Source organism: Talpa occidentalis, unplaced genomic scaffold (genome assembly GCF_014898055.3).
Source record: "Talpa occidentalis isolate TD23 unplaced genomic scaffold, MPIMG_talOcc4v2.1 talOcc4.6, whole genome shotgun sequence".
Taxonomy (NCBI): Eukaryota; Metazoa; Chordata; class Mammalia; order Eulipotyphla; family Talpidae; genus Talpa; species Talpa occidentalis.
The window spans coordinates 21,829,471-21,852,484 of NW_023604972.1; the positions used below are offsets into that span (position 1 = coordinate 21,829,471).

Here is a 23,014-nt window from a genome sequence, read left to right on the forward strand (position 1 = left end):
TGCTCCCCTCAGCAGTGTACTTCGTCAGTCTGCCTGTTCTGCTCCCTGCTCTGGCTCTGGTGAATCCTGTCACCCTCCTGAGCTTCTGACTGTACCCAGTGCTTATATAAATAAAATAAATCTTGGGCCTCCCCGGTGGTGCAGCGGTTGAGCGCTGGGTTGCAAAGCTGCCCGCAGCCTCTGCAGCGCCGGTTCGATCCCCGGCTGCTCCCCGGCCACCGGAGGAGGATCCCACATGGCGCGCAGACCTCTCCTGCCGCCCGCTGCTCCCCTCAGCAGTGTCCTTCGGTCCTTCTGCCTGCTCTGCTCCCCGCTCTGGCTCTGGTGAATTCTCTCACCCTCCCACGCTTCTGACTGTACCCAGTGCTTGTACAAATAAATAAATAAATAATAAATCTTAAATAAATAAATAATAAAATAAATCTTTAAAAAAAAGATTTATTTATACATACAAGAACTGGGGTATAGGCCAGAAGTGTGGATGGTGAGAGGATTCACCAGAGACAGAGTGGGAAGCAGAACAGGCAGACTGACTGAAACACACTGCTGAGCGGAGCAGCGGGCGAGACAGGAGAGGCCACGTGGGCTGCTCCCTGGCAGGCCAGGGACTGAACTCATGCTGCAGAAGCTGCGGCCCGCCTCACAGTGGGGTGCTTAACCCCTTGCACCACCAGGGAGGCCCCCCCATGACAAGTTTAAAAAAGGCAAATTAGCCAAACAATTATAGTTAAAAATTCCCTGTAATACTCCCTATATAGAGCCAATAAAATGATCCATACTGTTCATCTAGAAATATTTACATGAGCAAAATACAATAAAAGCTATCTCTGAAATTCTTTTTTTTTTTTTTTTAAATATTTATTTATTTATTTATACAAGCACTGGGTACAGTCAGAAGCGTGGGAGGGTGAGAGAGTTCACCAGAGCCAGAGCGGGGAGCAGAGCAGGCAGAAGGACCGAAGTACACTGCTGAGGGGAGCAGCGGGCGGCAGGAGAGGTCTGCACGCCATGTGGGACCCTCCTCTGGTGGCCAGGGAGCAGCCGGGGATCGAACCGGCGCTGCAGAGGCTGCGGGCAGCTTCGCAACCCAGCGCTCAACCGCTGCGCCACCGGGGAGGCCCTATCTCTGAAATTCTTATAATAATTTTATGGGGTAACAAAAAGCTTAAAGATACTCATTCAGAGGGCATACTACTTAGAAGGAAGCGACCAGAGCAGACTAGAAATAATGACAACAAAATATTTCTTTTCCATGGAATGAAATCGAAATGCATAAAACAAGATCACCAAGAGGTCCATCCAAAATACCAATTGTTTATAGCTCAGGTATAAAGAATGCCAAGTCTTCATTCACTCATATTAAACAAATCACAAATTCACAAGCAGTACTATTAAAATTTAGGGGATGCAGCAGTTCTCATCCACTCAAAAGGGGAAAGAGCTGAGGCCCCAAGAGCTTCAATGACTTAACCCAAAGTCACACTGCAGAGGTGGGATTCAAACTAAGGCTTCTTTCACTTCCTGAAAAGGGTTTATTTAACAAGTCCTCAAATGACTAAGTAACAAGGCAGGAAAGTTCAGAGGAGGATATAGAAAAAATAAAAGGCAGCCCCTACCTCCAAGAGCTTGCAATGAAGTTCTTTACTAATTATATTTAATTCATATAATTACGTACTAGTATATAATTAACAGCCAAAATAAATGTTACAAATAACTCTTGTTATAACTTCTACAAAGCAAGTTCAAAATCCAAGAAAGCGAGACCTACTCTTCTTAACAGTCTACCCCACACAGGTGCTATGGTGGTGGGAGAACTACCAGGACTACACCTGAGGAGAGAAACCAAATATTGTACAAAAATGAATGATGGGGGCCTCCCTGGTGGTGCAAGGGGTTAAGACACAACCTATGAAGCTATCCACATCCACAAAGATGATTCAATTTATTCCCAACTGGCAGCTACTCACATGGTGCAGCAGACCTCTCCTGACTCGCCCACTGCTCCCCTCAGCAGTGTATTTCAGTTAACCTGCCTGTTCTTTTTTTTTTTTTTTTTAAGAGGCACGTATTTTATTCATTTATTTATTTATGTCAGAAGCACGGGAGGGTGAGAGAATTCACCAGAGCCAGAGCGGGGAGCAGAGCAGGCAGACTGAAGTACACTGCTGAGGGGAGCAGCGGGCGGCAGGAGAGGTCTGTGCGCCATGTGGGACCCTCCTCCGGTGGCTGGGGAGCAGCCGGGGATCGAACTGGTGCCGCAGAGGCCGTGGGCAGCTTCGCAACCCAGCGCTCAACCGCTGGGCCACCGGGCAGGCCCAACCTGCCTGTTCTTATCCCCACTCTGTCTCTGGTGAATCCTCTCACCCCCCCCACTCCCCATACCTCTGGTCTATAACCCAGTTCTTGTGTGCATAAATAAATAAATCTTTAAAAAAAAAAAAAAAGAAAGATGTAAGAAAATGAATCAAATTAGTTATTTAAAAAAATTCTATCCCATTGCCATTAAAAGCTTAACTCTTAAGGTTATCAATTCTCAGTTAACGTAAACCTGAATTTCCTACTTCCCAGATATTAGCTTCTCTTTCCTCAGTGACCCTTTATTCCTTACCTGGATTTCATCGTACTCTAGGAATCACTTTAAGCAATACTTGTTAAGACATCAAGGAACAGCAGAGAGAATATATCTTAGATAAATGATTCACATTATGGCACTAGTGAAAAACAGACAAATTGCTTAATTTCTTTGTGCTTCAGTTTCTCCCAACTATAAAACAGGAGTGGTAACTGCAAGTAATCATTTTAAAGAAATGTTTCAAGGATCAAGTGAGAATTTGCAAGACTGCTCTGTAAACTGCAAAATGCTCTGAGTTGATTCAAATCTAAACCCTTGGATTTGAAATATACCTTAAACTCTCAGCCTAGTTTTCCGTATAAAGCTTTGGAGTTTGTATTCCCCTAGGGCTTAACTGTCTGTTGCATAAAAGGGAAAAGGAGGAAAGTAAGTCTTCTATTTTGAATCTTGGTTCCTCACCTACAAATTTCCCCTACTGGGGCCAGGTTGTTCCTTCCTCTTCAAAGATTTCCAAGATTCATTCAAATCTTCTTATTATGTATCATAAAAAGTCAAACTTTTCAACTGAATCACCTTTCTGTATATTCAGTCTCATAACCAAACATTTCACACTCTGAAAATACTTTCTAAAATTTCTACTTAATAAAGTATTTATTAGCCATATTTTGAATAAAAACTCTTAAACTCGGGGAAAGGCTGTTTTTCATAAATTAGAAAATGCAACAGCAGATATAAAAATTCCATACTATGTGATCCTAAATCATAGTAGATATAATTTACTTACAAATGCTAAGTAATCAAGGCCTCCCTGGTGGCACAAGGAGTTAAATCTCAGCACTATGAAGCTATTCGCAGCCACTTCAGCCACTCTACTCCCTGGCCAGGGAGCTACCCACATGGCACAGTAGACTTCTCCTGTCTCGCCCGCTGCTCCCCTCAGCAGTGTATTTCAGTCTATACACACCTGTTCTGCTCCCTACTCTATCTCTGGTGAATCCTCTCACCCCACCCCCACTTCTGGCCTACACCCCAGTTCTTGTATGCATAAATAAATATTAAACAAAAAAACCCACAAAATAGTGTTCTAAAATTGTGAGGTAGATCTCAAGTAATGTTATAGATTTACATCATTCAAATAAATTAGAGCAGAATCAAAACTATTTATTTCTTTAATATCACTCTCACTTGCTTGCCTATATGATTTATTGACCACAAAGGAGTTGTGGCTATTGCTTTCCCAACTCATGTAACTCACAGTCTTTCTCAGTGATGCTGTAGCCTCCATGACATATTTACATACATAGATTCATATAAATGCCATTCATGCTGACAGGAAAAAATTTTGGAAGCACTGTGATAAAGTAATGTTATTTTTAAAATGACACCTGAATAAAAAACACAGATTAAAAGTCCTCAGTATTTCAAGAAGTCAATATTTCTCCTTTCTAGATTACCTTTGCTTAAGAGATAGCAAGCAGTAAAATACATACTATGTAAAAAAGAACTTGTTTTTTAATAAATAAACTTGTTTTTGTAGGATAAAACAAGATAGCACCCAGAACCCTGACCTCTAAGTCTGGTACTTATACCATGAAGATTTGAAGCTGTTATTAGCTGTTAAATTCTGAAAGTACTGTCCCCATAATGCTTGTCAATGAGTGCAGTCAAGCAAAAACAAATTCATTCTGTATTTTTACAAAACTGAGACACATCTGTTCTTTGACTGAAATAAAAAAAGGAAATGAAAATTCAATATGAAAATAAGCAACGAGAAGGTAACTTTCCCCAAAACAAAAGCACCAAAGTTTAAAATGTTATAAACAAAGCACAAATCTTACTATACACTTACAAATTGGTTTTAGTTTAGAAAAATATACGCTTTGCAAAGAGTTTACATTTTTTTAATTTTAAAGGCAATACACTGTAATACTTTTAAAATACAAATACAGAAAGGTTAAAAAAAAGAAAGTCAAAGGTGCTTTCCTCCAGCAACCTCTATTAAAAACTTTCACATAAATATTCTAGCCATTGCAAACATATGTAAGCTGTATACTTGTTATGATTAAAATCACCATATTTCAAAACATTAAAATGACTTGAATGTGACTTTTTTTTAAAAGCTAGAGTGATTGCCCTATTTATTTATTTTTAAAGGTTTATTTATGTATGCATATAAGAACTGGGGTACAGGCCAGAGGTGTGGGGGTTGAGAGGATTCACCAGTGACAGAGTGGGGAACAGAATTGGCAGACTAACTGAAATACACTGCTGAGGGGAGCAGCGAGTCAGAAGAGGTCTGCTGGGCCATATGGGTTGCTCCCTATACGGAGATGGAACTCCTGCTGCCGTGGCTGCGGATAGCTTCCTAAGCTGTGTCTTAACCCTTTGAGCCACCAGGAAGGCCCCTACTCTAATTATTTAGTGTGCTAACTATAAAAGTCATGGTTCATCACAATCTTATTTATAATGGCAAGAACTAGAAACTATATAGTCCAAACATTAAATGAAAACTTCAAGTAAATCACACTTTATTCAAAATATCTTATAAAAGGTAGCCAGTTAAAATCAAGTTCAGGAAAATTTCAAGGTAATGGTTAAAAAAAAGTTCATTATATTAAACCAAAAGAAAAAATATTAGGATACATTTTTGTGGGTATTGTATTGTACCTCATTTATACCAAAGTTGAGTTCTGGAGAAAAACAAAGAGGAGAAAAGGAAATGTGTACAGAGATGAGTTCTTTTTTTTTTTTAAAGATTTATTTATTTATTTATACAAACACTGGGTACAGTCAGAAGCGCGGGAGGGTGAGAGAATTCACCAGAGCCAGAGCAGGGAGCAGAGCAGGCAGAAGGACCGAAGTACACTGCTGAGGGGAGCAGCGGGCGGCAGGAGAGGTCTGCTCGCAGCAGAGGCTGCAGGCAGCTTCGCAACCCAGCACTCAACCGCTGCGCCACCGGGGAGGCCCCAGAGATGACTTCTGAATGAGATTACAAATTTTGTTGTTGGCTTTATATATTATTACTCTTCACAACTTTTCAGTAACAAATATGTCTCATGTTAAAAAAAAGAAAAGAGAGGGGTTCTTAGAATTGCATTTCTAATTTAGATTTATTTTTTTAAGATTTGTTTATACAAGAACTGGGGAACAGGTCAGAGGTGCAGGAGGGTGAGAGAATTCACCGGAGAGAACAGGGAGCAGAACAGACAGACGGACAGAAGACACTGCTGAGGGGAGCAGTGGGAAAGGTAGAAGAGGTCTGCCCCGCCATGTGGGTCTCTCCCTGGCCAAACAGGAATGAAACCCGTGCTGCAGAGGCTGCGGACAGCTTCACAGTGCTGCGCTCAACCCGCTGCACCACCGGGGAGGCCCTCTAACTTAGATTTAAATAGAACAAAACTATCAGTGAAATTTCTACAAGTATATCTTAAAAACTAATGTAAACTACAATGTAACACAGAGTTGGGATTGCTTTCTTTTCTGCAAAATCTTTATAACCCATATACAAATACATCACCATCAATAACAATTTAGTGTCTTCTAGTGAGATTTTTGTTCTAATGCTATTTAGTTAGTAGGAAAAGATTACAAATAATTCCTTTTAGTAATGTACTGTTTTGTTTGTTTTTTTCCACAAAGTTGAGATTTTTCTTTTATTTATTCCAGCAACAAGACTATTGATTAGGGGCCTCCTGAGTGGCGCAGCAGGTTGAGCGCAGCGCTGTTAAGCTGTTCGCAGCCTCTGCAGCACGGGTTCGATTCCCGGCTGGCCAGGGAGATTCCCACATGGCGTGGCCGACCTCTCCTGTCGCGCCCGCTGCTCCCCTCAGCAGTGTATTTCGGTCCGTCTGCCTGTTCTGCTCCCCACTCTGTCTCTGGTAGATCCTCGCGCCCTCCCGTGCCTCTGGCCTATTCCCCAGCTCTTGTATAAAAATAAATAAATCTTAAAAAAAAAAAAAAAAAAGACTACTATTTCCTGATTGTTCCTCCCTGACATTACGGACTTCCTAAAGGAATAGGTGAGACAGCCAAACAAATGTGGAAGGTGAAGTGATAGGCACTACACACAAGGCTACCTACAGAAGCCCAAGATGGGCTGGAATAGTGTTCTGTTAAAGGTCACATGTAACCTGAGCCTCTGTAGATAAAAAACAGCTGGACTCAAAGAGTAGGAAGAAAGTAAGGACAACTTGGATTTCTCGCATTAAGTCCCCTACCAAAAAGTCAATGCAACAATGAAGTTTAAATTTTTTGTTCTTGCGGAAAAGGGTCTTTCATTAGAAATCTTTGCAGTTTATGATGATCCAATGATAGACCAAATAATAAAGTCAATGGGGGGCCTCCCTGGTGGCGCAGCGGTTGAGCGCTGGGTTGCGAAGCTGCCCGTGACCTCTGCGGCGCCGGTTCGATCCCCGGCTGCTCCCCGGCCACCGGAGGAGGGTCCCACATGGCGCGCAGACCTCTCCTGCCGCCCGCTGCTCCCCTCAGCAGTGTACTTCGGTCCTTCTGCCTGCTCTGCTCCCCGCTCTGGCTCTGGTGAATTCTCTCACCCTCCCGCGCTTCTGACTGTACCCAGTGCATGTATAAACAAAACGAACAAACAAACAAACAAATAAATAAATAAAAACATGCCTCTAAAAAAAAAAATAAATAAATAAAATTTAAAAAAAAATGAAAAAAAAAAAAAAATAAAGTCAATGGAGAAAATGCAGGAAGAATTCAAATGGCTGTACAAACAGGAAGAAAGTCACAGATGGGTGTTTGCTATGAGGAATGCAAAGCAATACATAGGCAGAAGAAAATATACCAAATTTACTTTAAGCCTGGTAAGTTTCTGAGGGCCTCAATATAACAAAGCAGGAAGACCCAGGAGTTTGTAGAATGTTTTCTAAGGTCAAATGCTAGCATGTAACTTCGGGCAAAATGATCAACAATACAATGGACTTCATTAAGGATAAGTCTGGAAATGGGACAGAAAACACTGTCCTTAACAAAATCATGGCCTATCAAAATCAAAATACTGTGTTTAGTTCTGAATAGCTCTGAGGCAATAGGCCACAGTGATTAAGCAAACTTGTGTTCAAATCCTATTTCCTACCACTTATTATATTTCAGTTCCTTCTGTAAAATGGAAGTAGAAGTACCTACATCGGAGTTGCTCGAAAGTTAAATGAAAAAAATGTGCAAGAGTTTTTAGCATAGTACTTGACACAGTATTCCCAAAATGGTAATTATCATCACTTCTACAAAGCAAGAAGCAATATCCAAGAGAAGTTATTAAAACATGAGACATTGTCAAACTTTTGATATGCATTAAAGTCACCTGAAGGGCTTGTTGAAAATGCAGATTCCTGGAACCCATTCTACCCAGGGATCAATGCTATAAGTCTAAAGTAGAATGTGGCTGTTTCCTAGCCCAAACATCAAGAATTATTGAAAAGAACCAAGGCACTGCCCTTTAAAAAAGGAAAATGAAAATTAGGGTTCTTTCTTAGAAAGAACTGGCACAAACTAGACAGTATGCTCAAGAGAAATATAAATGAGTTTGTTAAGTTCATTCATTCACAAACATTCACTGAGTACCTACTATACAGTGAAAAGGACAAGGTCCCCATTTTAAGTTGTAGGAGACAGAATATTAAAAATAAGGAAGGTCCAGATAGTGACAAGTGTGCTGGAGAAAATGAAGGAATAATGGGGGGAAGGGAGATGGGAAGGGCAAGTAATCTTGAAGAGCAAACATTTGAACTGATACCTGAATGACATAACAGCAAGATCTGGGAGAAGAGCTTTGAAGCCACAGGGAACAGCAAATGCAAATGCCCTAAAGCAGGAGCACCAGGAACAAGCCTGGCAAATTCCCGGGAAGATGGCAGTAGGGGTAGAACAAAGGAAGAAAAGATGTGGCCAGGTCCTTGGGGTACTGATCTAGGCAGAGTGATACAAGACAAAGTAAAAGAGAAAGGCGGTGCCAAAACATGCAGTGCCAGGCACACCTGGGTAAGTAATATAGATTCTATTCTGAATGTGATGGGAGGTTTTGAACCAAAGGGTGACATAATCTGGTTTACATTTAAAAGCTTTCGTTATTATGCATTATTATCATATTTAGCATATTAGCATATTTAGGATACTTTATGCACTTATTTTTTTTTTTTTTTTATGCACTTATTTTTGAAGCTGAGATGGAGGGGGCATTTCCTTCTCATCTGATGCTGCTGATAAAGCACAGAACTAACTGGGCACACATCCAAGACTATATGTTAATAAAGCACAGTAAGTGCGATTTGTAAAGTAAAATCTTCCAGGAACTTCCAGGACTTGGACAGCTGGTCAACAGTTGGAGTATGCAGTAGTTATGGGAAAGAACTCAACCTTTACCCGAACTAAATCACCAAATTAGCAGAAACTTTGAAAAATTTCCATATTGTCAACTCAGCCTATTCTATCTGCGCCTGCTCTTCCAAGTTAAACAAAGTCTTACTTTGCCACACACTACACATTAATTTGTTAAATTTTACAATATCATAGAGATTTGATAGAAAAGCTTTTAAAAACATGATTTTTGTCACTATGGCTTGCCAAACATCCATTAAATATTCCCTAAAAGTTAAGGGTTAAGGTTCAGCATTTTGTGGCAGGTGTGGAAAGAAAATGTAATCTTAGAAGCTACACATTGTAGTATACTGTTAACTCAATTTTAAAAAGTCAAGGTCCAAAAACCTCATCTGCAAATATTTAAATTATCTGCAAAAACTTTAACTTTGTTCCTTAAAAAATATATACTAGGATGTGAAAAAGCAGATTACAGAAAAGCATATGTGGTATATCCTTTTTGATAGAACACATAAATGCAAAACAGAAGTCTGGAAGGATATAAGCCACAGCTGATATTTTGGTGACCTTTTTGGATGGCCAGAATACTGATGACTTATTCTTTTATCTGCTTTAATCAACATTTTCTCCAGTTACCACAAATTATTTCATGGTAGCAAAAATATTGTTATAGGTTAGCATAAAAGGTAAAAAAGAAACTTCAAGAACACAATTTCACTTGCCTAAATTAGCAGGATTCCAACTGTAATACTAAGAAAAAAGATCTCAACTGTACACACAGGAGAAAGGAATTGTAAAGAGGAGGTCCATGTCGTAGCACAATAAAGACATACCCTGTAAGGGAGTAGTCTATAAATTCCCAAGAACTCTACCTATATTAGATATAAGGAACAGCAAATAACCTATACTTTTGTTTTTCTTTTCTGTTTACCAAAGCAACGTCTCATAAAGTAATGAGTTTTCTGAGAAATACGTCCTTTTAAAAAATCAAGTTGGGGCCTCCCTGGTAGCACAAGGAGTTGAGACTCAACCTATGAAGCTATCCACAGCCACTGAAGCCCGAGTTCAATTCTCGGTCAGGGAGCTACCCACATGGGGTGGCAGATCTCTCCTGACTGCCCACTGCTCCCCTCAGCAGTGTATTTGAGTCAGTCTGCCTGTTCTACTCCTCACTCTATCTCTGGTGAATCCTCTCCCCCCTCCACCTCTGGCCTGTACCCCAGTTCTTGTATGCATAAATAAATAAATCTTTAAAAAAAAATAAAAAATCAAATTAGGACAAGAAGAAAATTTGGCCTCTGGTCTCCTTCATGCGATGAAGGGGCTTGGGGGCGGGGGGTGCAGAGGGTAGGGCATGGCTCACAGCAGCCTAGAGGAATCTGCGTGGCCAGTCACCTGAAGTGGAAGGAAACACAAGCTTTCTGCAACCTCCACAGAACTGGGCAGCGAGAATGCCGCCTAAGCATCTCAGGACTAAAACACCCGACAGGGCTTACACCGTCCAAATTACTGTGGGTATAGCTGCCAAGAGATTCCCACACTAACCCACAAAAACTGGAAGGTCTTTACCATGCACACAGGTACCGCCTGCGTAAAGCTCATCCGACTCTCTAGATGTAAAACCAAGCGATTAAAGCTTATTTCAGGCCATATCTTCGCTGGTGCAAACTGGGACTGCTGAAAACATTCTCCGGACTCTCTACAGCCAGCAAACATCATTTGGCTAAAATCCTAACACCCAGAAACAGTCACGGTGGAAAACTTTGGCTTTAAACCGCAACACCGAACTTCAGCACTCCGGGAACCAGGTTATCGCACATTATCTTTCCCAGGTGCCACCTCCTCGCTGTCAGCTCAGGTTCCGCTCACTGAACGAGCAGAAAAAGGGAATCCTCCGAATTCGCCACACCACACGGGCGAGAAGGCTCCCGCTTTCTGGGTGGCAGCTCCCCCGCCTGATCAATTACAACAAAGGGCGCATCTTAGCGACTCATCAAAGCCAGAAGGGGTTCCGAAATCGAGGTACAGACAGAATATCGCGTGGCTCTCGGGATTTATGGGGTTTTCCTTCCCGTACTCCATTCTACGCCTCCCCCCGAGTTGACGGTCCAGCCCTAAAAATAACCCCCGCCGTGGCTACCGTCCCCTCTTCCTGCCCGGCCCGACTCCGGGGTCCTGCGGAGGAAGCCGGGGGACGCGGGCCGGGCAGCGGCGGGGTCCCCCGGGGCAGCCGCCACCCCAGCCGCGAAGCCCCGCGCCCGAGCGGCCGGGGCGCAGCCACCGCAGCCCCCCGAGCCGGGAGCGCCCGGGGAGCCGGCGTGCAGGGAGGGTGGGCCGGCCGGCGGCGAGGGGGACACTCACCCGCCCAGACCACAACCGACGGGGCGGGGAGGACGGGGGCCGGGACCCGGGCTGGACCGGGAGACCTCCCGGAGCTTCCGGAACGCTGCGGCTGCTGGAGACGCCGCCGTCGCCGCTGCTCCTGGTCGCCGGCGTCCTCCCCTCCTCTGTTTTGATTCGATTGACCACGTCACTCTGAGCCACGAGACCCGGATCTGCCGGCTCCCGCGGGCGGCGGCGCAACAGATTGCAGCGGCTCGGGACCGCCCCCCGCCCCCCCCCGCCCCCCCCCCCCCTCCCCCCCCCCCCCCCTCCGGCCCGCCTGCCGAGCATGCGCACACCTCGCGCCTGCGCAGTGCGCGCGGGGAGGCGGGGCCGGCTGCGACGCCACGGGCGCTCGCGTCCCGCGATTCGTGGGAGCGCGGGGCGCGGGGTTGTAGTTCCGGCTGGGAGGGGTGGGGCCGGCGCTGTGGAGCCGGGAGGGCGAGGCCCGCGTCTCCCGAGCGGGTCGGCGCCGTGTCCCGCGGCCGGTGTCGCCTACTGTGCGCCTTTCCCAGTCGCATTTTTTTGTAAAAATCGGGGATAGAGGGAGTGGAGGGCGCGAGTGGGTGTCAGCCGCTACCCCTGTGGACAGTGTGGTTTCGATGACTCAAATCCAGGGGGGAACTGGAGCTCGGGAATTTGGTCTCCGGTACAAGAGTTTGTCCAAAGTGGCGGGCTTTGACATTTTTGCCCCCGAAAAAATGGCTGAAATTAAGTTCAAGCGAAGTATTAAAGGGACACTCGCCAGAAGATTGCGCAGCGGTGGGGACAGGAAAGGGAAATCTGTGAAGCAACCCGCCCAGCCCTTTGTGGCTTTGACCTTAGGGACCGGAGTGACGATACTATTTGTGGGGTTGGAAAAATTGGTGCTTCTGTCCTCCCATTCTGGCCTTCTAATTATCCCTCTAAACTATTGAAGCTCCGGGGAATTTGCCAATTTGACAAGATATACGGTTGCTCTATTATGTCCCCGAATTGACCAGTTTTAAGTCAGATGGGGCTGGTGGGAAAATAAAAGTGGATCCCAAACAAGGATTTCACAAAAGGCGCCTCATTGCCTGTCCCGCGTGGGAGGTGAAAGTTAGGTGTAAAATTTTGTCTTCCTTAGCTATTTGGTTAATCACCTTAACAAATTAATAAAATCTGCAATGATTTTTATTTCATTGTATAAATTTATTTTTTGATTATTTCATTATATACAATTTATTTCATTATATGCAAGTCATTATATACAATTTTGTTTATTTCATTATATAAAATTATTTTTATACATATATACATTTGTTTTACATCCTTGGTAACTTCTTTTGACCGAACAGGATTCCTCCCTTAAATTGTGGTCACCGTAGCTCTCGACCACCAAAGCACCCATCGTCCTCCCATCATAGGTTATTGTGCTCCACCCTCCCAACCCACAACTTTTTAAAGTGGCCATTAAACACAGGTAAAGGTTTCTAGAAAATGAAGATTTCTCTTAAATCTCAAAATGTTTCCTATTTAACAAAGATTGCCAGTAGATAGAAGTCAAACTTGGCCCTTAATCTGCAAATATGAACTCTATCCCAACTTTAATGAACTTGAGGCAGACTCTCCTTTACTAACAGAAGTTCATGGGCTGACCGTGTAGCACAGGGTCTTTTAACATGTGGAATGTTAAATTATGGAACAGAAAGTCTTGTATGCTTGAGTGCACCCATGTGTACATATGTATTTGAGAACACAGCTGTGTTTTAAGAGAACAGTATGGTACAACACTGGAATTGTACAAGTTGTTGCAGAATTATCATTACTTGTTTTATAAAGTAAATTACAGGAAAATCAAGGTGTTAAAATACTTGATAACCAGCTTACAAGATAACTACCCCCCACCTCCCCAACTCCCACCTCTTAGTTCTCACCTTTGGAGATGCAGTTTTCTCCAGTCTTTTGAATCAAGGCTGCTCTGAACTGTAGAATATAGCTGAAGGTGTGTGACTTCTAAGACTAGGTCATAAAGGCACAGATTGCAGCTTTCCGCCTCATTCTTTAGGATTTGCTTGCTCTGAGGGAAGGCAGTCTCCATCCCACCCCTCTCAAGCAGCCTTTTGAAGAGGCCTATGTGGAGAACACAAAACCTCCTCCACCAACAAACAGCCAGGACCAACTTGCCAGCCATGTAAATGAACTTACCTTGGTTAGGCTGATCCTGCAACCCAATCAAGAATTGGATGACTGCATCCCTGTCCAATATCTGCTTGCAAACTCAGGAGAGATAGAAAGGTTTCAGGAACTCTGTACAAAAACCTGGAAAGGGGTAGGGAGAACTAAATTATTTTCTTTTTACCTCATATTTTGCTTTAAATTTTGCAAATATTTCAGCAGCAGTTCTTGTCCCAAGACTGCCAGCTCATATCTATGTAGCATCTCTTTCAACAAACCTGTCCTTCCAAAAGCAGCAGTTGCAGCTCTCTGCCCACCTGTGTCTATGCAGGTGCCTTCCCCACCCCCACCCCCCTTTCTCTTTTTCCTAATAAACCTGTCCTGAACAACAAAAAAAAATTTCAGCAACTGAACTTGTATTCTCAACTTATGAAGCATTTTTATGTTTTTAACTATTAGTATTTAGGAGTATTTGTTTTCTTAAAATTAATTTCATTCATTCCAAACAATACCTGAAATTGAATTTTTATCTCAAACTAAAGGTTTTGCACTGAAACAGCTTATAAACTGTTAAAATTTCTGAGATGCTTTGAAAGTTTAAAAAAGTTCATGTTTTGGTTTTAGCAATTTGTATTAAATGTGTAGGAAAGAACTCGACTTTTCACCATACTGCTTCAAATACTTTTTTTTTAAATAGAGGCATTTTTATTTATTTATTTGTTTGTTTGTTTGTTTGTTTTGTTTATACATGCACTGGGTACAGTCAGAAGCGCGGGAGGGTGAGAGAATTCACCAGAGCCAGAGAGGGGAGCAGAGCAGGCAGAAGGATCAAAGTACACTGCTGAGGGGAGCAGCGGGCGGCAGGAGAGGTCTGCGCGCCATGTGGGACCCTCACCCGGTGGCCATGGAGTAGCAGGGGATCGAACCGGCGCTGCAGAGGCTGCAGGCAGCTTCGCAACCCAGCGCTCAACAGCTGTGCCACCTGGAAGGCCTGGGAAGACAACAGTTTTATGTAAAATGTGTGGAGAAGTAAGTGTAATAGGTGCATGGTTATCATCAGCCCTCAACATTTCTTCCTTTTAGAAGATATTTCATCTTTCTGGAGTGTGTTAGAACACATACACACACACACACACACACACACACACACACACGAGCAACAAGATTAGGGACTGAGTTTTAGTATTCATTAAGCTATGTCAATTTTTATTCCCCCATCTCTACCTAAACCCTCACAAATGTATTTCAGACTCTCTCTTAAATTTAAAAGGTATCACCTTCTGCCATCAGAATATTCTATCTTTAATGTGATTTTAGGAATGTAAAGGAACCCAAGTATTGCAGGAGGATTTTAAGTATCCTTTTCTTATAGTGGGAGATTAAAATATATGTAAACAAGTTACTTTTCTGAAATGGGTTTTAATTAGATCAGCTCCAATTACATAGCCTTGGCTCTGGAAAGAGTTCGTGCACCTTGAGGAGGAAATGTAAGTGGAAAGAAGAGAATATCAGGGATGCCTTGGAAGACTCCTATATATTCATGACAGCCCAAGCATTTAATTAAAAGGCATAATATATATGAAAATGCTCTGTAAACAGTAATCAGCTAGACTTTAAAAAACCCATTTCTGAACAATTTGTAAAAGTTGCTGTATACACATATTTACAAGCCTCTACCACAAATGATGCACTTATGCTTCTAATTATATGAAACAGAGTTTGAAAGTCTGAGAGCAACTCATATCATTGCTATGTCAAGGATTGTTTCATTTTAAGTGAAATGGGATCCTGTTTTTGAACCCACAACTAAGAATATGTAGTACAAAGACTACCCTCCCCCTAACCAGTTCTGTGTGTGAAGCATGAGCTTTTGGAATCTATCCATTCCCTGTATAGCCTAGTGAGAGGTGCCCATTAAGAAAATGAGCACTTCTACCAACATTTTCTTCTCTTTCATAAAAGGGGAAGACAAGAAATTGAAAACTATCTTTTTGGGAGAATGCAGTGGCTGTTTTCCTTATGTTGTGAAGGAAAGTAGGGAATTTTCTCCTTCCCCAAAACTAGGAAGCGAGTAATCAAAAGAATCATAAAGTAAAAGTAACTGAACCATTATCCCCTTCACTAAGTTGTGAATTGATGATTGCCTTAATTCTAAAAATTGCCACGCCATTTTCCTGAGGCTGCTAGTGTATAGAAAAAGAAACAAGAGAGAGTGGGCAAAGCTGAGAGAGGAAGGTGTCAGCTGAGTAGTGGGGCAGTCTGCATACAAGAACTGGGGTACAGGCCAGAGGTGCGAGGGGCAAGAGGATTCACCAGAAACAGAGTGGGGAGCAGAACAGGCAGACTGACCAAAATTCACTGCTGAGGGGAACAGCAGGCGAGACAGGAGAGGTCTGTCACGCCATGTGGGTAGCTCATTGGCAGAGTCTGTGGATAGCTTTACAGTGCTGTGCTTAACCACTTGCGCCACCAGGGAGGCCCCTCTGCCTTTTGGAATAATAAATTTCCTAAGCATCACTTGGTTGAGTGTGGTACAGCAGGGATCTAGATGCATGATCTAGATACATCACTCTATCCACCTCCTGCTACCCCACCTCTCATACACACATGCACATGCAGTGATGCCAACTATATATTGTCTCCAGGTAAAGCAGTCAAGAGAGAATTCTGGAGTTTCTAAATCCCAATTCCAAATTGGAGAGGGGGGGAGAAGGGCAATTGGACCCACTTTGTCTACTCCTGGTCTAGTTGACTGGATGTGAAGGAGACTATCATGTGTGAGAAAACTCTTGGAGAAGAAGCACTACAAGCTCATTTAAAACAGTGGGAAATAGGACCTCCCCGGTGGCGCAGCAGTTGAGCACTGGGTTGCGAAGCTGCCCGCAGCCTCTGCAGTGCCGGTTCGATCCCATGCTGCTCCCCGGCCACCGGAGGAGGGTCCCACATGGCGCGCAGACCTCTCCTGCCGCCCACTGCTCCCCTCAGCAGTGTACTTCAGTTCTTCTGGCTGTTCTGCTCCCTGCTCTGGCTCTGGTGAATTCTCTCACCCTCCCGCGCTTCTGACTGTACCCAGTGCTTGTATAAATAAATAAATAAATAAATAAATAAATAAATAAATAAATAAATAAATAAATCTTAAAAAACAAACAAACAAAGTGGGAAGTATCATTGAGCACTATTCACAATATACAAGATAAGGAAGCAACCCAAGTACTCATCAACAGATAGTAGCTAAAGAAAAGGTGGCATATATACACAATGGAATACTACTTAGGCTTTGGCTGCATCCATGCAACACGGATAGATCTGAGGAGATTATGCTAATGAAATAAATCAGATGGAGAAAATACAAATACCATATGATTTCACTCATATGGAATATAAAGAAAAAAGCAAATGAACAAAAGTAACAAACCCTTAGAATGACAACAGAATGGTGGTTACCAAAGGGAAAATGAGGGGCATGGTAGAGGGGGTTGATTGGTTGCTGGTGGATGGTGATTGGCCATGTGGTGGGGGTGGTGTAATAAATACAGTTGATGAGGTGAGAAACTATATTCCTGCAACCTATATAGTGTGTAAACTAATGTTATTTAATTTTAAAAAGGGTGGGGGGACAAAGTGGTACATACATATAATGGAATTATAATCCCAAAAAAAGCTACCAAAAAAAGATGAGCTCTTGCCATTTATGACAACATGGATAGAATGAAGGATTATGCTAAGTAAAATAAGTCAGAAGGAGAAAGACAAATATTGATTGAACTCAGTCATATGTGGATATAAAGAACAAAGGAAAGGATATAAAGAACAAAATCAGACCTTTGTATAAAGACTACAGAACTGAGGTTGCCAGAGGAGGAGGTGAACAGGAGCAAATGTTGGAAGGGATCCAAAGGACTGTGGTGGTGAGTTATTGATACTTTGATGGTAAGTATGGTGTTCTAACATAGACCTAAAAGGTGTGATCCTATGACTCTAATGTACAGTGTTGTAAACCAATGTTACCTAAATAGATAACTAAATAAAGCAGTGGGCATCAAAATCATGAACCAGACCCACTGAAGACTTGGTACATTCCCTACTCAAACCTTCCATTTTCAAGTAAAACTCTAAATGAACAAACAGAAAAAAGTACTCAATTGAAATAAATGTAATTTAAAGTTAATCATTATGTACCTGACTTCCAGGAAAAGTGTTTTTTTGGAGCATGAAGAAGGTACAAAATTTACAAATCATCATCAACAACAACAATAGTAACTATTAAGTATTTTCAGTTATCCTTCTGCTACTACAGTCATAGCCCAGTTCAATTAAACGCAGTGCCTTCTATGAGCAAATGATGGTGTGCAGTGCTACTGCTGGCACAACTGGGAATCCGTGTTAAAAATCTAAGTACATGGGGCCTCCCTGGTGGTGCAGGAGTTAAAGACACAGAGCTATCAAGCTATCACCAGCCACTGCAGCATGAATTTGATGCCTGGCTGGCCAGGGAGCTAATGCACATAGCACAGCAGATCTCTCCTGTCTGGCCCACCGCTCCCCTCAGCAGTGTATTTCAGTAGATCTGCCTGTTCTGCCTCTTACTCTGTCTCTGGTGAATCCTCTCACATCCCACACCTCTAGCTTACACTCCAGTTCTTGTATACATAAATAAATAAATCTTCAGCAAATATGAGAAAATTTTTGCTGGTATTATTAAATGGTTCAGTATATGTTCAAATCCGTACCACTCTTCATTGGTTATTGCAAATGTTTAGAATCTGTGTGTGTTTTCATTGTAAGTTAATTTTTGTCAAACTGAGGATAATTGTTTTGTCATAAAAACTTCTAAACCATTGGTCCTTCCTGGTGGCACAGGGGGTTAAGACACAACCTTTGGGGCCTCCCTGGTGGTGCAGGTGATTGACCGAAGTGCTGTGAAGCTGTCCGCAGCCTCTGCAGTGCCAGTTCGATCCCCGCCGGCCTCGGAGCAACCCACATGGCGAGCAGACCTCTCCTGTTTCACCTGCTGCTCCCCTCAGCAGTGTATTTCGTCAGTCTGCCTATTCTGTTTCCTGCTCTGTTTCTGGTGAATCCGCTCACCCTCCCATGCATCTGGCCTGTACCCCAGCTCTTGTATAAATAAAATAAATCTTAAAAAAAAAAAAAAGACACAACTTTTGAAGCTATCCGCAGCCACGGCAGCACAAGTTAGATTTCTGGCAAGGGACCTCTCCTAACTTGCCCAGTGCTCCCCTCAGCGGTGTATTTCAGTCAGTTTGCCTGTTCCGTTCCTCACTCTGCCTCTGGTGAATCCTCTCATCCTCCACACCTCTGGCCTGTACCCCAGTACTTGTATGCATAAATAAATAAATTAAAAAAAAAAGTTCTAGACCATTGATCAGAGCAATGGGCCTTGCTATGGCAGTTAATTCCAGCAGGTCAGGAACTAGCCTGAACTGTTTTGCTAAAGTTCCTGCATGGCACTGACCCCTGGTCAAGGGATGAAACATTGATTAATAGGGTTGTTTTGTAACCATGGGTTATAAAAAAAGGGCAACAGACTAAGTTATCAAGTTTCTGTTTATAAATAAGAAGGGCCTCCCTGGTGGCACAAGGGGTTAAGTCTCAGCGCTATGAAGCTGTCTGCAGCTTCTGCAGCGCGGGTTCGATTCCCAGCCAGGGAGCTGACTCACATGGCACAGCAGACCTCTCCTGTCTTGCCTGCTGCTCCCCTCAGCAATGTATTTCAGTCAATCCGCCTGTTTTGTTCCCTACTCTGTCTCTGGTGAATCCTCTCACCCCCTGCACTTCTGGCCTGAACCCCAGTTCTTATATGCATAAATAAATAAAATTTTTTAAAAATAAAAATAAAATATAAGAAGGGAAATGAAGGATGACAAAAGGATGTAGTATTACCTAATTTAGGGGAAACATAATGAGCAAATATTTTTTACTTTTTTAGTCTTTTTTTGTTTTCTTAAATTGAGGTCACATTCGTTTACAACACCTTATATAATTTTCTCTCTTTTTATTTTTTTAAAAGATTTATTTATATATGCATACAAAAGCTGGGATACAGGCCAGAGATGCAGGGGGTGAGAGGATTCACCAGAGACAGGGTGGGAAACAGGAACAGGCAGACTGACTGAAATACACTGCCAAGGGCAGCAGCAGGCAAGACAGGAGAGGTCTGCTTCGCCATGTGGGTTTCTCTCTGGCCGGCGGGGGATCACATTCTCGCTGCAGCTGCTGCACCAGCTTCACAGTGCGGTGCTTAATCCCTTGCGCCACCAGGGAGGCCCAATTCTCTCTCATTTTAAAAACAATGTTTTAGTGCAGGTCAACTGCAGAAACCCACTTCTTAAGAGGAGAGTCAAAACTGACCTGTCCAATTCCTATTAGAATTGTCCTGAACACACAGCAGTTTATTTAAAATTAAAATGCTGGGTTAAACTTTCAACTGCTTTGATATCACAGTGTGGCTGACAAAGAGTATGGCCAGATTCCAATGATTGATTTTATAATATTTAAACATGTAATCCTAAATTCTCCCCTTACTCTAATTTAGTCATCATGGTTCTAAAATGAGATGGTGGGAATTTAAGGAGCGAGATTCATGAATACATTGGTATGTTTGATGAAATGCTTCATAACAGCCGACATGAATTGTAATGGGAAGAAGTTGAAAAAAGAAAATATCTACAGAAAAATTTTCAGTTCTTAAGTATATTATCTAGTGTAAGGGCAACGTTTTGAGAGATCACAAGATCAGTTGGATCCAGCAGATAAGAATGAAAAAGAGATATTTGGCAATATTTTGAAAGTGCAGTGTAAAAGCAAAGAAATCCTGTTCTAAAATTATAGAAACCATCATATTTGTGTTTGAACCAGAAACAAAATATAGGACAAAGGTTTTCAAGAAAATGATCTATATGGGTGGAGGCTACTTTTCCTACTGGAAGACTGACTCTACTTACAAACATAATTTAGGACCAGATATCATTTTCAACAATTAAATCATAGAACTACTGAGTAATATAACACTGAAGACAGATTCTGTGGTTACTTAATGACTAAATAAACATGACACAGAAATAGAACACACAGTCCTTGGCTTTGGTAAATAGTTCTCCACCCAAATACTGGAAATCACACAGCAGAAACTGCCATTAAATTATGGATGACTGTCTACCAAGTTCTTGCAAACATTTTGGACAGTCTAAAGTAAGACCTGCTATCACTAGCCAGCTATAGTTGAGCATTTCTGATGTGCCAATTCCTGTGTTGTGTTCTAGTTACAGCATGTAATTCTCACAATAATGCAATAGATAACATTACTGTTAACATTTGATAGCAGAATTGAGGTTTTCAGGCCTAGTCTCCCAGCCAGGAATGGATCCCAAGCTGTAGGGGCAGCGCTGAGTCCCAGCCACGGGTTGGTGTCAGGAAGCCCGCAGCAGGAACTTCGCAGACAGTTAGGCAGCAAGCGAGAAGAGGCAGGTTTGTTTAGAGAAAGAAAAAGTTTATTGAGGAGAAAAGGAACAGAAGTTAAGTGGGACTTTCAGGCCAAGGAAGCAGGCCAGGGAGGGGCAAGGAGGCCTAAATGGACTCGTGCCTCAGGGAATATACACCTTCTTTCCCTAATTATTCTAAAGCTCTGTCAGTCTCTTTGTTATTGGTTAGTCCTCAGTGGTCTCACTCACTGCCTAAATGTCTCTGTGCCCAGAACTAAGTCTCTTTGTCCCAGCCCTTATCTTTTTTCTTCATTGCCCTCTATTTGGAATGTCTTGTTGACCAAAAGGTCATAAAGTAAGTCCCTAATGTCATAAGTCCTGGGGTGTTTGATTAGTCCCCTTTGGAATTTGTTGTCCTTATCTTTGGAGCCTTCCTTAATCCTCCTGAAGTCCCTGCACTGTCATTGAGGCTGCCTAATTATCCCTAACTTGCCCTAGGATTCACATTTACAGATGAGGAAAGTTGGGAACTTAAGGTCATTCCAGCTTTCTGATTTCAGAACCAGAAATTTTAATCACTGTCCTCTAAAACTCTCATCTCCACAGGCCATTGTTTAATGACCTGTACAAACTGGCTAATGGCAGCAGTGAAAAAAGAAGCCAGAAAATAAAAAAGCAACACAGTATACTTTATTTTTTTTTTTTTTTAAAGATTTTTTTATTTATTTATACAAGCACTGGGTACAGTCAGAAGCACGGGAGGGCGAGAGAATTCACCAGAGCCAGAGCGGGGAGCAGAGCAGGCAGAAGGACCGAAGTACACTGCTGAGGGGAGCAGCGGGCGGCAGGAGAGGTCTGCGCGCCATGTGGGACCCTCCTCTGGTGGCTGGGGAGCAGCTGGGGATCGAACCGGCGCCGCAGAGGCCGCGGGCAGCTTCGCAACCCAGCGCTCAACCGCTGCGCCACCGGGGAGGCCCAACACAGTATACTTTAACTGCCAAAAGTGACTACTTCAAAGTGGAGAATTCATAATAAGGAAAATATTCTATCTCCTTTTCTATGTTATGCACAATTTATATTAATCAAAGCACCAATTAAATGTCTACTTTTTCAAGATTTATGTATTTATTTTTACTTAGAAGAACTGAGGTGTAGGCCAGAGGTGCGGGGGGGTGCGAGGATTCACTAGAGACAGAGTAGGGAGCAGAATAGGCGGATTTACTGAAAAACACTACTAAGGGGAACTTCAGGTGAGACAGGCAAGGTCTGCTGCACCATATGAGCAACAGTTACGTTAAAGAGTAACTCAGGGGCCTCCCCAGTGGCGCAGCAGTTGAGCGCTGGGTTGCGAAGCTGCCCGCAGCCTCTGCAGTGCCTGTTCAATCCCCAGCTGCTCCCCGGCCACCGGAGGAGGGTCCCACATGGCGCGCAGACCTCTCCTGCCGCCTGCTGCTCCCCTCAGCAGTGTACTTCGGTCCTTCTGCCTGCTCTGCTCCCTGCTCTGGCTCTGGTGAATTCTCTCACCCTCCCGTGCTTCTGACTGTACCCAGTGCTTGTATAAATAAATAAATAAATCTTTAAAAAAAAAAAAAAAAAAAAAAAAAGAGTAACTCAGGCCGCACTGGTGATGGTGTGATAGCACTGAGACTTAACCCCTATACCATCAGGGAGGCCCCCCAAATCCTTTATATTTATTAGTGTACTGGGAATTTTAACAGATCTGGTGACTGTACAGAAGCTGTCACTAGCTAGTTCCACAAATAACCTGCATCCCTGGTCACCCCACACCTTCCTTTGCAGGATCCCATCACCCAGCAGACTCTTTAATGTAACTATTCCTCAGTGTTCTTTTATTCTTCTTGCTATACACTGTCACCCTAAGTGACCTCGAATTCTCTCTTTTCTTCAAATTAATGTCCATGCAAATAACTCTCAAATCTATATTACTGTGCTCTGGAATCACATTTCCAGCAGACTTTGGATTCATTCAGTGAACTTTGTGTTTTTTCTCTTCTACATCCATTCACCAGTTTCAGAGGTAAACTTCATTGGTCTAACAACCTCTCCAGCCCCCTTGCTAGTGATTGATTTAAATGCATACAAAGGATTCCTCTAGCCTAAGGGACTTTTTAGCCGCTAGGTGTGA

At 42.9% G+C, this 23,014-nt stretch overlaps 1 protein-coding gene across 3 annotated transcripts in view; it reads right to left on the reverse strand.

Annotated features, from left to right (window-relative positions):
- The window catches only part of SMIM14 (small integral membrane protein 14), a 64,468-nt gene that overhangs the window by 29,527 nt on the left and 11,927 nt on the right, over window positions 1-23,014 (reverse strand). Inside the window, exon 3 of one of the 3 annotated variants that reach the window (XM_037530496.2) lies at window positions 13,460-13,573. The gene's annotated coding sequence lies outside the window, so the exon portion shown is untranslated. Of the gene's footprint in view, window positions 1-11,269; window positions 11,436-13,188; window positions 13,248-13,459; window positions 13,574-23,014 lie in introns of those variants that run through there. The other 2 variants (XM_037530497.2, XM_037530495.2) reach the window with 2 other exon arrangements.